This window comes from Megascapheus bottae, chromosome X, assembly GCF_031878675.1.
Source record: "Megascapheus bottae isolate mThoBot1 chromosome X, mThoBot2.hap1, whole genome shotgun sequence".
Classification (NCBI taxonomy): domain Eukaryota; kingdom Metazoa; phylum Chordata; class Mammalia; order Rodentia; family Geomyidae; genus Megascapheus; species Megascapheus bottae.
In genome coordinates, this window is record NC_143547.1 from 29,447,456 (window position 1) to 29,460,888 (window position 13,433).

A 13,433-nucleotide genomic window follows, 5' to 3' on the forward strand; every position below is an offset into this window, starting at 1 on the left:
ACTTTATGAGTTAAAGGACCCTTCTGAAGAACCTGAGGCTGAGCCATATGCCGCAGCCCAAGAGAGTCTAAGTGAGATCTTGCAAACGGAACAACAACCAGTAGATATTGAGTATCAGAATTCAGGTTTGAATACCAAGGAGGAAAGTTATGATGAGTCAATGGAGGGCCGAATGGCTACGATGGAGAAGAAGTTAGAAGAAATCCTACATTTTCTATCGAAAATGGGGACAGAGCAGAGAGCCCCCTCAGAAGTAGGAAAGAAATATGACCCTCAGGCCACTATGGTGTCTGATTCTAAACCTTACCCCTCACACCCACCGCCTCCGGCTGCAGCCTTACGGCCTCAATCCCTTTCTCAACCTTTAGGCAAGCCTAAAGGCCCTAGCAACAAGTCCCTTTTAACAGGCACTACAACCAGGCACAGTGCATCGCAATTAAACCTGACTCAGGCTGCTAGAGAGAGGGAAGGTATTTCAGGGCCTCGATGCTTCCCTAGTTTAGTTGATCATGATGAACAAGTATACCATCAACCTGTTCCTGTTAAACTATTACAGGATTTAAAAAATGCCTGCTCCCAATATGGGCCAACTGCCCCTTTTACTCAAGCAATATTGGAGGCCGCGTGTGCTGGTATTGCATGCCCAAATGACTGGAAGCGGCTTGCCAGAGCATGCCTTAGTGCGGGAGAGTACTTATTATGGGAGACAGAGTTCACTGCACAGTGTCGGGCTAAAATTGAAACAAATAGGTCTAAGAACCTGCCTTACACTGTTGATCAGTTGTTAGGAGAGGGAACCTATAAAAACACCAAAGATCAATTGGGTTATGCAAAGGAGGCCTATTTACAAATAAATGCTGCGGCGAGAGAGGCTTGGAAAAAGTTACGCAATTCCAATCGTACAAAAAATCTAGTAGAAGTTAAACAAGGACCAAATGAGCCTTATTTAGAATTTTTGTCTCGATTAAATGGAGACTGCAGACCGCCTAGTACAAGATGAGAATGCAAGGGAGATTATAGTTAGACACATAGCCTATGAAAATGCCAACGCCGCCTGTCAGGCAGCTATCAGACCCCATAGGAATAAGGGAGGAATCACGGACTTTATTTCACTGTGTGCTGATATTGGACCCTCCCATGTACAAGGCCTTACTTTAGCCGCCGCTCCTCAAGGAAAGACTGTTACTGAGTCTCTAAAATATAGAGGTCAGCGGCATTCTCGGGCTGCTAGACCCCCAGGGCGTTGCTTCTCTTGTGGACAAATAGGACATTGGATGACGCAATGCCCATGCCAGGCCAGGCAAAAGAGAGAAAAATCACCTGGCACATGTCCACGCTGTGGTAAAGGGAAGCACTGGGCTAAAGATTGCAGGTCAAGAACAGATCGCAATGGCCGCCCGCTTTCGGGAAACTGGAGGAGGGGCCAGCCTCTGGCCCCGCAAAACCATGGGGCAGTCCCTCCCTCTTCTCGGCCACAAGTGCATCTTCTAACAACCCCCCAAGATCAGTCTCCGGCCTCCTCCGTGCCACCCCAGGAAGTGCAGGATTGGACCTCTGTTCCTCCACCTGCTCAGTATTGACCCCAGAGATGGGGACACAAGCTCTCCCCATGGGGGTCTTCGGCCCCCTTCCCCCGGGAGTGGCTGGATTGCTGTTAGGGCGAAGTAGCTCAGCCCTTAAAGGGATACAGATTACACCTGGCAAAATTGACCAGGATTTTACTGGAGAAATCAAAGTTATGGCCTCTGCCCCGAAACACGTGGTATCGATCCCAGCCGGTCAAAAATTAGCACAATTAATACTTGTGCCTTTACCTCCCGGGGAGACTGCTAATTCCCCATGTGGACAGAGAGGATTTAGATCTTCTGATATCTATTGGGTACAAAGCATAAAACAAGAGAGGCCTGAGATGACTATATTTATACAAGAAAAGCCCTTTAAAGGAATATTAGACACTGGAGCAGATGTGTCTGTGATATCTAAAAAACATTGGCCAGCCCAATGGCCCCTGACAACCTCTATGACTTCCCTACAGGGGGTTGGGCAAGCAACTGACCCTCAGCAGAGCAGTGCGATCCTTGTTTGGAGAGATGAGGAAGGGCACTCTGGTCATTTTCAGCCATTTGTCTTGGATCATCTGCCAATTAATTTATGGGGTCGTGATATCATGGAAAAAATGGGAGTGTATATGTTTAGTCCTAGTGCTGCGGTCACTAAGCAGTTACTTGATCAAGGCCTCCTTCCCTTTAGGGGACTAGGCCGAGCAGCACAGGGGGAGCTAGAGCCACTCCAACCCCAGTCTCACCCTACGAGACAAGGATTGGGGTATCCCTTGACGGGAGCTGTCGTTTGCCCTCCCCCTCATGCTGATCCCATAAATTGGCTCTCTGAACGACCGGTATGGGTTGAATGATCTTTTCACTAGAAAAGATCATTGCAGTACAGCAGCTGGTACAGGAGCAGCTGGATTTGGGGCATGTGGCCCCTTCTAACTCTCCATGGAATTCTCCAATTTTTGTTATAAAGAAAAAGTCAGGTAAATGGAGGCTGTTACAGGATTTGAGAAAAATAAATGCCACAATGGAACTGATGGGGGCCCTACAGCCTGGCTTGCCTTCACCCATGGCAATCCCAAAGGATACTTATAAGATTATTATAGATTTGAAGGATTGTTTCTATACTATACCCCTGGCGCCTCAAGACTGTAAGCGCTTTGCCTTCAGTGTCCCCTCTGTTAATTTTAAAGAACCCATGAAGCGATATCACTGGCTTGTGCTCCCACAGGGCATGGCAAATAGCCCAACTTTATGTCAAAGTTTTGTAGCTAGAGCCATTTCTTCCACTCGTGAAAAATTTTCTTCTGTTTATATTGTTCATTATATGGATGACATCTTGTTGGCTTGTTCTGACCCTATCGTCGTACGACAAGCCTTTGGACAACTAAAGCAGGATCTGAGCCTCTTTGGCCTTGTAATAGCAGCTGAAAAGGTTCAGGAACACCCGCCTTTTACATATCTAGGCCATATATTAGGCCCACACTATTTTAAAAGCCAAAAAATACAATTAAAAACTTCACACTTAAGAACTCTTCATGATTTTCAGCAATTCTTAGGAGATATAAATTGGCTTCGGCCTTATCTAAAGCTCTCCACAGGAGAGTTAAAACCCCTCTTTGATCTCTTAAAAGGAGATACCAACCCTACATCCTTGCGCGAATTAAATCCTGACGCCAGGAGGGCCATCCAAATTGTAGAAAAGGCAATTTCCCAGCAACAAATGACCTATTGTGACTATTCTAAACCCTGGGGAGTTTACATTTTAGCTACTTCTCACTCCCCAACTGCTGTATTGTGGCAGGATGGCCCACTTTTATGGCTTTATCTACCATCAACACCCGGCAAAGTGCTGACCCCCTACTACGAATTGGTAGCTAATCTGATACACATGTGCCGAGTGGATTCCCGTAAATATTTAGGTCAGGAACCTCATTTTATCTGTGTCCCATATAATTTACAACAACAAGATTGGCTATTCGCCCATTGCGATCCTTGGGCCATTGCTTGGGCCAATTATACGGGAAAAATTTTGCATCACTACCCGTCTAACAAACTTCTCCAATTTGCTGCGTGTCATACGTTTCTATTTCCTTCCATAGTACAGGCCTCGCCTTTATCTTCTGCCGCTTTGGTATTTACAGATGGATCCTCAAATGGAACGGCTGCTTTGACCATTAATGGGAAAACTCAATCTTGGGTTACAGGTTTTTCCTCCGCCCAAGAGGTGGAGTTAGAGGCTGTTTTACAGGCACTCGTCCTGTTACAAGACGAGCCCTTTAACTTATACTCAGACAGTCAATATGTAATTCGTGCTCTTCAAGTCATAGAAACTGTTCCCTTTATTGGAACTACTAACTCCAATATTCAGACCCAATTTCGCCAAATACAAACTTTGCTTTGTTCTCGCAACCACCCCTGTTTTTTTGGCTTTGTTCGAGCTCACACTAATCTTCCTGGCCCTTTAAGTGAAGGCAATGCGGTCACTGACTCTGCCACCAGAGTTTACTTAACTCAGGTTGAACTTGCTAAGCAGTCACATGCCATCCATCATCAAAACAGTCGAGCCTTGCACCGACAGTTCAAATTATCTAGGGAAGCAGCGAGACAAATAGTTAAGACTTGCTCCAACTGTGTCCCTTTTTCACCAGCCCCCCATTTAGGTATAAATCCACGAGGACTGCTTTCTAATCACATTTGGCAGATGGATGTCACGCATGTTCCATCATTTGGCCGATTAAAATATGTTCATGTTACTGTAGATACTTATTCTAATTTTATCTTGGCCACCCCCCTTGCTGGGGAAGCCACTAAACATTGTATTTCTCACTGCATTCGATGCTTTGCTGTGATGGGGATTCCCTCGCAAATAAAAACAGATAATGGCCCTGGCTATGCAAGCCGAGCATTTCAATCCTTCTGCCGTTCCTATAATATCACTCATATTACAGGCATTCCTTACAATCCTCAAGGTCAAGGCATCGTGGAGAGAGCTAATGGATTATTAAAACATCAAATTGCTAAAATACAGAAAGGGGAGTCGTATCCCGCTACCCCTGTGAATATACTTAATCATGCTTTATTTGTTTTAAATTTTTTGAATTTGGATTCAAATAATTTATCTGCTGCTCAGCGATTCTGGGAAAAAAGAGAGCAGCGTCCTTTTGCCTTAGTAAAATGGAAGGATCCCCTAACTGGTGCTTGGCATGGACCCGATCCTGTTCTAACCTGGGGTCGAGGGCATGTATGTGTTTTTTCACAAGGAGAAAATGACGCCCGCTGGCTGCCTGAACGCTGCGTTCGGATCGTGGAGAGTGACAGTGGCCATCCAAGCAGCGACTCACTGGGCCTACACCCCCAACCCTCCAGTGGTGCATCCTGCGACGTGGAAAGGACCTGAGTTATTTGTGCATGTCTATTGGGACTGCTACTGATCCACTTGTTCCACACATTCATATGAGCTGTGTTTCTCCTCCTTTTACTATTATGTAGGGACCTTTTAACATATTCATTGACTCTACACAATTTAATATGTGACATTATTTTGTCTTTACCATCCCTCTTCTTAATAACCTTTTTTGTAAAAGATGCCCAGGTGAAAAGCAAAGGCCTCCAGAGGTAAGTAGAAGTCGGCCGACCCCCTGTATGTCTGTGTTTTGTTTTATTTTTTTTATTCTATTTTATTTTATTTTATTTTTAAAAAAAAAAAGGGGGTGCACTGTGGGCCTAAAATAGAGGCCTGGGTGGTCAAGGGACGCCTTGACCCCCCCTTCCCCTTCTGAGTTTCTTGTCAATATCAAGGCATACCTGAGAGTCCCACCAGCAAGACATGTCTAAATCTAAAAATAGCTGTTAAGTGTATCTGATTGAGTCCAATTTTCTTGTTATATGTCAATGTCTGATTATTTAAAAGTCTCCGCTTCTCTGTCTTGTTCATGTTACATATTTTTCTTTGTCCAGTTTTTGTCTTTAAAATTGGTACCATTTCTAAGTGTGGGTCCTTATGGTTTTTCTGTGCGTACTCAAGCACACATCCTTGTTATTTATTTGAACATTTCTGGGCCTAGCATGGCCGCTCCCCCATGTCTGCAGTTGTAACAAGCCCTGGAAAAATAAATTCCAGCTAAGTTGCCTTGCAAAAAGTTTTGTTTCGAACCTGGTTCTCACCTGTAAGAGTAAAATTGGCAATACTCTCTTGACACAAACTTCCGGAAATTGAACGGCCGATATTAATTTTGCGCGCTTTATGATCTTTGAGTATGAATGTGTGTGAATGAGTGAGTGAACATGTTCAAGGTTAAATTGTCAGCATGCAAAAAAAAAAAAAAAAAAAGGATAAATTTATACTTAAACACAAAGACAATTGGGTAAATCTAAGCTTAAAACTTCAAGAAAAATATTAGGTTTGGATGTTTTACAATGTCTCAAAGAATTATTGTGTTGTCTTAAAGAAAAACTGGTAAATATTTTTCTAGATCCTGAAATCTGCATTTTATTGCAGGGCATACAGCTGTTTACATTGTAAACATTGTATCCTGTTCAGCTCAGAGGTGTTAGGGAATTTGGGATTTATTACTTTAAGTTAAAGTTTGGAAACATGTATTAGAGATTTAAATGTAAAATTGTTCATTAACGTCAGAAACTTTTCCTGTCCTTTCTTGCAAACTGACACTAGAAATCTGATGGTAAAATGTGGATAATGTGATTAGTATTTTAAAGGAATGTTAAAAAAAAAAAAAAAAAAAAAGGAAGAAAACTAAGTCCAGACTTGGACTTTTGGTGCACTGATGTCTATAGTTCTTGCATTAGGGAAAAACTGTTATTTGAGTTTAAACTGTCGTTGGAGTTTTAGACAGTAATCTAAACTGCATAAGAGCCCCTTTTTTCTAAAAGGCAAGAGGAGTGCCTTGGGCCCTAGGGGGCCTGAGGGCAGGAGCTCTTTGTGCCCTTAAAGGTTTTTCAATTGCAAATAAAGGCTAAGGTGTTAATTGTTTAAGCCAGTATCAGTAAAAGTTATTAAGAACATTGGAAATGGGTTTCTAAACAATATTTGATAGTGAAGTTGTCTTATATGTTTAAAGAAAGAGAGAAAAGGAAAATCAGGACCACCAAAGTAATTGCTTAATTGCTATTTCAGCTTGCTCTTGTAACTTCCAGCTAGCCCATTGGAGAAGAACAGCAATCCTTATTCAGATGTAACTTTGGCCTTTTCCAGGTTCTAGGTAAGCTCATGCTTAGAGACTATTTCTGTGTCTACCACCTTGTTGCTCTAATTGGAGATACATGGCCGATTGTAGGACTCACTGATCTGAAAACTGCAGTTTTGAGCCAACCCCGGGCAAAGCAAAGTCCCTGTGAGATTGTGGTGTCTAATCTGGCAGCAGAGTGCTATTAAGGCAGAGTTGCTTTGGAGCTTGAAGCCGCAGAGTGCTAGCTCTGAGCTGAACAGCTGGGGGACAGCACTCAAGCACCAAGCTCAGGACTCACAGTGGCAGGGTGCTAGCCTTGAGCTGGAGAGCTGAGGGACAGTGCCCAGGCCCTGAGTTCAAGTCCAGCAACTAAGCAAGTGAATTGCCAATGGGACATTTATCCCTGTGTGGGGAAACTCTACTGGGACACGACGCAGAAAGCCTCTGCTTGGATGGCAGAGATGGTGTCAGATCTTAGTCACTTGTGCTTGGCCGATCAAATTAATCAGAGCCGGGAGGTCATAGAATAGTTTGTAAGCATGCCTTACTAATGCCCGTGCCTTTCATAACTGGGCAGGAACTTGTCAATCTTCTGTGATAGTGGATAGTTTAAAGCCCTAATTGAGCAAAATTTTTATTTATTTATTTATTTATTTATTTATTTTTGACACCAGCCACAAATTCAGGAAAAGTTTGTGGATCTGAGACTTGTGTCTCTATTAATCTGTTTAGATCTGACAACTGAAGCATTGTTAAGGTTGCAGAAATTTAGTTCCCCAGACAATCAAGAAAAGGCTTTTGCAAATGGGTGCTATGTAACTACACTATTGTAGCCAAAGATGGTTTGTGCAGTTGTTAAATGTCAAATATGATCTCTAGTTTGGAGTAAATTATTATTCCTGATATCTAATCCTTGCAATCCCTAATAAACAGGCTAGGCTTTTTAAGGTCCCTGGTCAAGCACAGAGACAACGCCCCTGAGTCAGCTTGAAGAAGTCACAGAAGCCGAATCTCCGCCCATCTATCCCCTTTAGATGAAGGGACCAGTCATTTTTGGAAAGTGAGACAGGATAATGAGATATTAGAGATAGTGAAAAGAATAGAAATTGCACTTGTGTTTCTTTTAAAATAAAGACGGGGGATATGTCGGGAGCAAGAGTGGAAACAAACTGTACTTTGATTTGCATCAGATAATTGCTTGATTGTCTTATTGTTTTTTGGCCTTCTCCTGTTCAATTGATCTGAGATTTACCATATGAATGTAACCCTCAACAGCTCCCTGATTAACGATCTGGATGTAACACCTGGGAGGGCCCTGGTCTCGGGAGGGGATAAAAACTTTGTGTTAAGAATAAACGAGGCGGCAGTTTTTGCTTGGGCTGCAGACCTCCTGGACCCGATGTGTTTGTCTCTCTTCTAATTTTTCCAGTCCCTGCCCCTTATTTCAGGAACCCCAATTTGCTGCCGGGAGGCCCCGGCACCCAGTCCCAGGGATAGGGCAGTAGTCCTGAGCTGAAGAACTCAGGGACAGCGCCCATGCCCAGAGTTCAAGCCCCATGACCCACAATAAAAAGAACAGTACTCAAGCCCTGAGTTGAAACCCCCTAAAACCTAAAACACTCTATCTATCTCTCTGTTGTCTGTCTATCTGTCTGTCTATCTGCCTCTCTCTCTCTCTCTCTCTCTCTCTCTCTCTCTCTCTCTCTCTCTCTCTCTCTCTTTCTCTCTCTCTCCCCCCTCCCTCTCTCTCTCTCTCTCTCTCTCTCTCTCTCTCTCTCTCTCTCTCTCTCTCTCTCTCTCTCTCTCTCTCTCTCTCTCTCTCTCTCTCTCACACACACACACACACACCATGTAATACCAGGGAGAAAAGTCGTGAAGTTCTGAACTCAAAATTAATCAGAAATGGTAGGAATGGAGTTCTAACTCAAGTGGTATAAGTGATATATTTTTAGCCTTGAGAAAGAAAGCTAAGGAATAACATTCAGCCATGAGTTCAAGCCCTAGGATAATCGCGCTGCGCGCGCGCACGCGCGCGCACGCGCGCGCGCGCACACACATACACACACACACACACACACACACACACACAGCATACCTAAGCTATGATTTGCGTTCCAATGAGACAACATTGAAAGATAAAAACCCTTGAGTCTCCCTATCCCATAGAGGATCAACAGCACCTTTGAATCCCTATTGTTCACATTTGACTCACAGTATAGATGAAAGGGAGTAAGAGATTCAACCACAACCAGATACTCTGGTCCTGACCCCTATCACATTACTCATAGTGGGACCATGTGGTAAATCTTGGTGGGGGGGGGTGATGTGTTTGATATGCAGGGTGACAGAGGAACTGGTATAAGGAGAGAAAGAGGTCCTCTCTTTCTCCCATAGTCTGTTTCTGTCCCTAACCCCGTGGAATTTTCGTTTTTGCACAGGTGACATACACAGTGCCCATTATGACTTTAGCCTTGGGTGCCACCCTGAGGACCTGCCCATCTACACGGAACTCTGCCAGTGACTGGGCAGCCAAGGGGACCTGTGTGATGAGGCCACTGGAAGGGAGGAGGGCACCCATTGTGTCTAATTGTCCCCATAGCAGCCTTGGAACTTTAGCTTCAAGCTAGACTGTGACCAAGAAGTGCTTTCAGATAGCCAGAAGCTTTCCGGTGAAGAAAAGCAGCCATGATTGCTGAGTGAGTTTTCCTACTACTTTAAACCCCAGTGGCTATGAGAATGGCAGAGATCAGAGGGTCAGCTAGAGCAGGGATCAGCATGGAGAGGGCTAGGAAACAAATATGGTTAGATGGCTGGGGAGTATATATTTACAGGGGAGGAAATGGAGCTGTACTTGGGTGATAGGACACAGAAGGACAGGATGGACTTTCTACTTTCTTTTTCTTTTCTTTCTTTTTTGAAACTTAAATTTCATTGTAAAGGTGATATATTTCTTGCTTTCACATGAAAAGAAGACACAAGCCAAGTACAGGGCAGCATGTCAGCTCCATAACTTATAGACCTTAGTCTCTCCCAGCCTGTTACCTTTGGATACCTCATATTCTCTGTGTACAGCTAGATCCAGTGGCTGGTACAAGAGCCTCTGAGCTCTTACCCTCCTAGATCATGGATCTCACAGTTTCTAAGGGAAGGGTACATGTAAGTTTCCTGTGTAGATTTCTGACACAGTGAAGGTGGGTTTAGGAGTATAAGTCTTCATGATCCTGTCACATCCTGAATGCTATGTCTCTTCTCCCATGTCTCAGCTTTTATGCTGGAGGTGATGGTCCACACATACAGCAAGCAAGACCTGCACGGCCTCTGCGTGTGCCTCGCCGTGTGGCTCACCGTCCTAATTGTCATGGACCTAACTCTGTCAACGGTATTGATCCCAGTGTAGGGGGAGCATGAAGGTCCAGGGAGCAAAGTGCTGAGGGTGGATGAATAGAGGACCAAGACATGGTTGCCTAATGGCAACACCCAGGCTCCAAGTTTAAGCTGCACACACACACACACACACACACACACACACACACACACACACACACACACACACACACGAATGTATGTTGAGGGCCAGGAGTTTGGCTTAGTGGTGGAGTGCTTGCTTAGCATGCATGAAGCCCTAGTTTCGATTCCTTGATACCACATACATAGAAAAAGCCAAACTAGTGCTGCAGTTCAAGTGGTAGAGTTCTACCATTGAGAAAGCCCAAGGAGGCCCTGAGTTCAAGTCCAGGACTGGCAAAAAAAAGTATGTTGAGTTTCCTCTCAACAACCTCCACCACAACAAAACCCTACAAGATTTAAAAATATGTAGCTCAAAGTAAAACACTTTCCACCCATGTGTTCAGCTTAGGATTTACTCCTCGGGGACAGTAAAAGAAAACCAAGAAGCAAGGACCAAGAAAAGGATGGATGATGAAGTACAGAGTTTTAGGAAGGATGAAGCTCAGATAGGGAAGTGGGAATAATTTTTTAACAGTAGGAGGGTAGAGGTAGTTGGAGAGACAGAAAGGCAAGCTTTGACACCACAGAGAAGGACAAATGCTGGTCTGATCAGGATGCAGAAGTAGACAGAAGGAAGAATTTCAAACAGTGGTGGTTAGTCAGATTAAAGGAAAAGAATTTGTTAGAGCATAGATGTAGGAAGATCATTTACAATAATAAAAAAAACAGAGAGACAGTCAAGGTGAAGCCATGCAAGAATAAGAAACTCTAAATAAACAAGAGAGAGGGGAGGCGGGAGAGGGAGAGGGAGAGAGAAGTGGAGTTAGGACAGCAAGGTATTGACACACATGCACACAAAAAATGACCTGGTCCCATTTAGGAAGGGCAACACATGAGACCTAACCTGTCTTTCTCTCCCCACAGATCTGGAGGATGTAGTTGCTTACAAACTAATCCTTCTGCTTGCTGTAGTTGTGATCATGCTAGCTGGGCTTACTATTTTTGTCTGCCTTTACCATTTATCCACAGACTCTTGTGGGACACGGGTCAGTATCTCCCACCCCAGTCCCCAGCCTGACCTCATTGGACCGGCCTTGTACACGAACTTAGCCTGACTCCTGTCCCTTTTTGTCCTTCAGCCTCCACCTAAAGCAAAAGGTTCATCTGCTTCTTCAACATCCTCTCCTGCATTTGTTTGGTATCTGGTTTTGTGGAGCCCATTTTTGCCTAGGCCAATAATCAAGTGAGTATCTCATGAGAAAGGCCTGGGGGAAAAGAGACAGCATTCAAAGAGATTGCATATTCTCAGATGCCTGGACATTTCTGGAACAATCTCTGGGTAGGTTTATAGGGCCCAGAGGAAGGGTATAGTCAGGAAGAGAGGTGGATGGTTTTGGAAGAAGGAAGATACTTATCTTAAGAAGAGACAGAGCAGAGTACAAGCAGGATATAGGACACTAGAAGAGGCAGAGGGGCTGTGAGTAGAACTCAGTGTCAGCATGATTTTCTGGCATGCATGACCCCTTGGGTCTCATTCCTAGTATTGCAAAAGGGGACAGGGCTACAAAGAGGGAGGACTCTTCAGACAGATGAGGGGGATCTGTTGTGAAGCAGGGTGGGAGCACTTTGAAAAGTGAAGATTAGGGAAAATGCTACCTTGAAGGAGGAGAGTTAGGGGCTGGTTCAGCATTCATGCCTACCATTCCGGGCTAAATGAGAGGTCCAGGTAGAAGGTTCTTGGTTGGAAGCTGGCCGATTTAAATGTGTGTGATTCAACCTGAAAAAAATTACTAAAAGTAAAAGGGGATGTAGGCATGGCTCAGATGTGAAAGCACCTTCCTGGCAAAAGTGTGACCCTAACCTCAAGTTCCCATAACAATAAATACATTTTTTAAAAAAATATAAGCAGGGAAATCAGAAGAGAGTTAGGAATTGATGTGATATTCTTGAAGGATGGCTAGGGAGAGTTTTGGGGGCCTTCTCAGAAGTAGCCTGTGTCAAAAGTCTCTGACAGCCATATTTTTTGTCCCTCTCACCTGCAGGCCCTGTGTTTTGGTGCCTTCAACACCCACCTCAGGACCATCCGTCTGGGCTTCTTGCCTACCGGCTGGGCAAGATAACAAAGCTACGGTTGAAGACAATGTGGATTGTCTTAATCCACTCTATGCCCGAGATCATGTGTCTCTATGCCAAGGGAAGCAGGCCATTTTACTGAACCCTTTTTATGGAGTGGTGACCATAGTCCCAATCCCAAACCTAAATGCCAGGGGAAATGGAGAGGGAGGGTAAGACTTCAGGAGCCTTCACCCAATCCTGTTCCCTACTCCACTACCTGCCCCATGTGCCTGCTCAGTATGTTCCTGAGCAGAGAGAAAGAATAAAAATGCTTTTTGAAATTTCAGGTCTCAATCTTGTGATCTTTGTAAGATCTTTGGGAAAACCTATCTGAGGATAGGCAGGTGTAAACTGAGAATACAAGTAAAGCTACATTCATTCACTTCTCTCCTCCCACTGAACCAGAACAGCAGAGTGGCAGACTGGAGATGGAGTACTGAATGTTCTATATGACAAAGATAAAATATTAAATGAAGGGGACAAGTGGGAGCAAGTAGCCCATGCCTATAATCTTAGATATGCAGTAGGCTCACATCTGAGGATGGCAATTCAAAGTCTAGACAGGAAAGTCCATGCTATTCTCCTCTCCAAAACAATTAGTAATTGGAGGTTTTCCTTAAGTAGTAGAGCAGTAGCCTTGAGGAAAAAGCTAATGGATAGTTTAGGCCCTGAGTTAAAACCCTAGTATCAGCAAAATCAATGTTAAAAATCAATGAAAAGATTAATAGATTAAGAAGAATATGGGAAGTGGCGCTGTAGCTCTAGGTGTATGGCAGTAGCCTTGAGCTGAAGAGCTCAGGGACAATGCCCAGGCCCAGAGTTCAAGCCCAACTACTGACAAAAAAAGAAGATATGGTATATATACACAATGGAATTCTATGCTGCCATCACAAATAATGACATCCCCCCCCATTTGTAGGTAAATGGAAAGACTTGGGGAACAAATCACATTAAATGAAATAAGCCAGACCCAAAGAAATATAGGCTCCATGGTTTCCCTCATATTTAATAATTACTATATGTCTAGGATTCTCCTGGCAGAGGATCACAATAGCATAAAAGCTACATACATATGGCAATATTGGATGAGGCTACATGAAATGAACTTCAGTATATGGAAACAAGAGGT

At 44.0% G+C, this 13,433-nt stretch overlaps 1 long non-coding RNA gene across 1 annotated transcript; it reads left to right on the forward strand.

Moving 5' to 3' along the window:
* The first annotated feature begins 11,118 nt into the window (after positions 1-11,118).
* On the forward strand, positions 11,119-12,549 carry LOC150040694 (uncharacterized). Its single transcript, XR_016533831.1, has 3 exons — positions 11,119-11,235; positions 11,329-11,432; positions 12,232-12,549. It is a non-coding gene; the product is annotated as an uncharacterized LOC150040694 (long non-coding RNA).
* Positions 12,550-13,433: the final 884 nt, after the last annotated feature.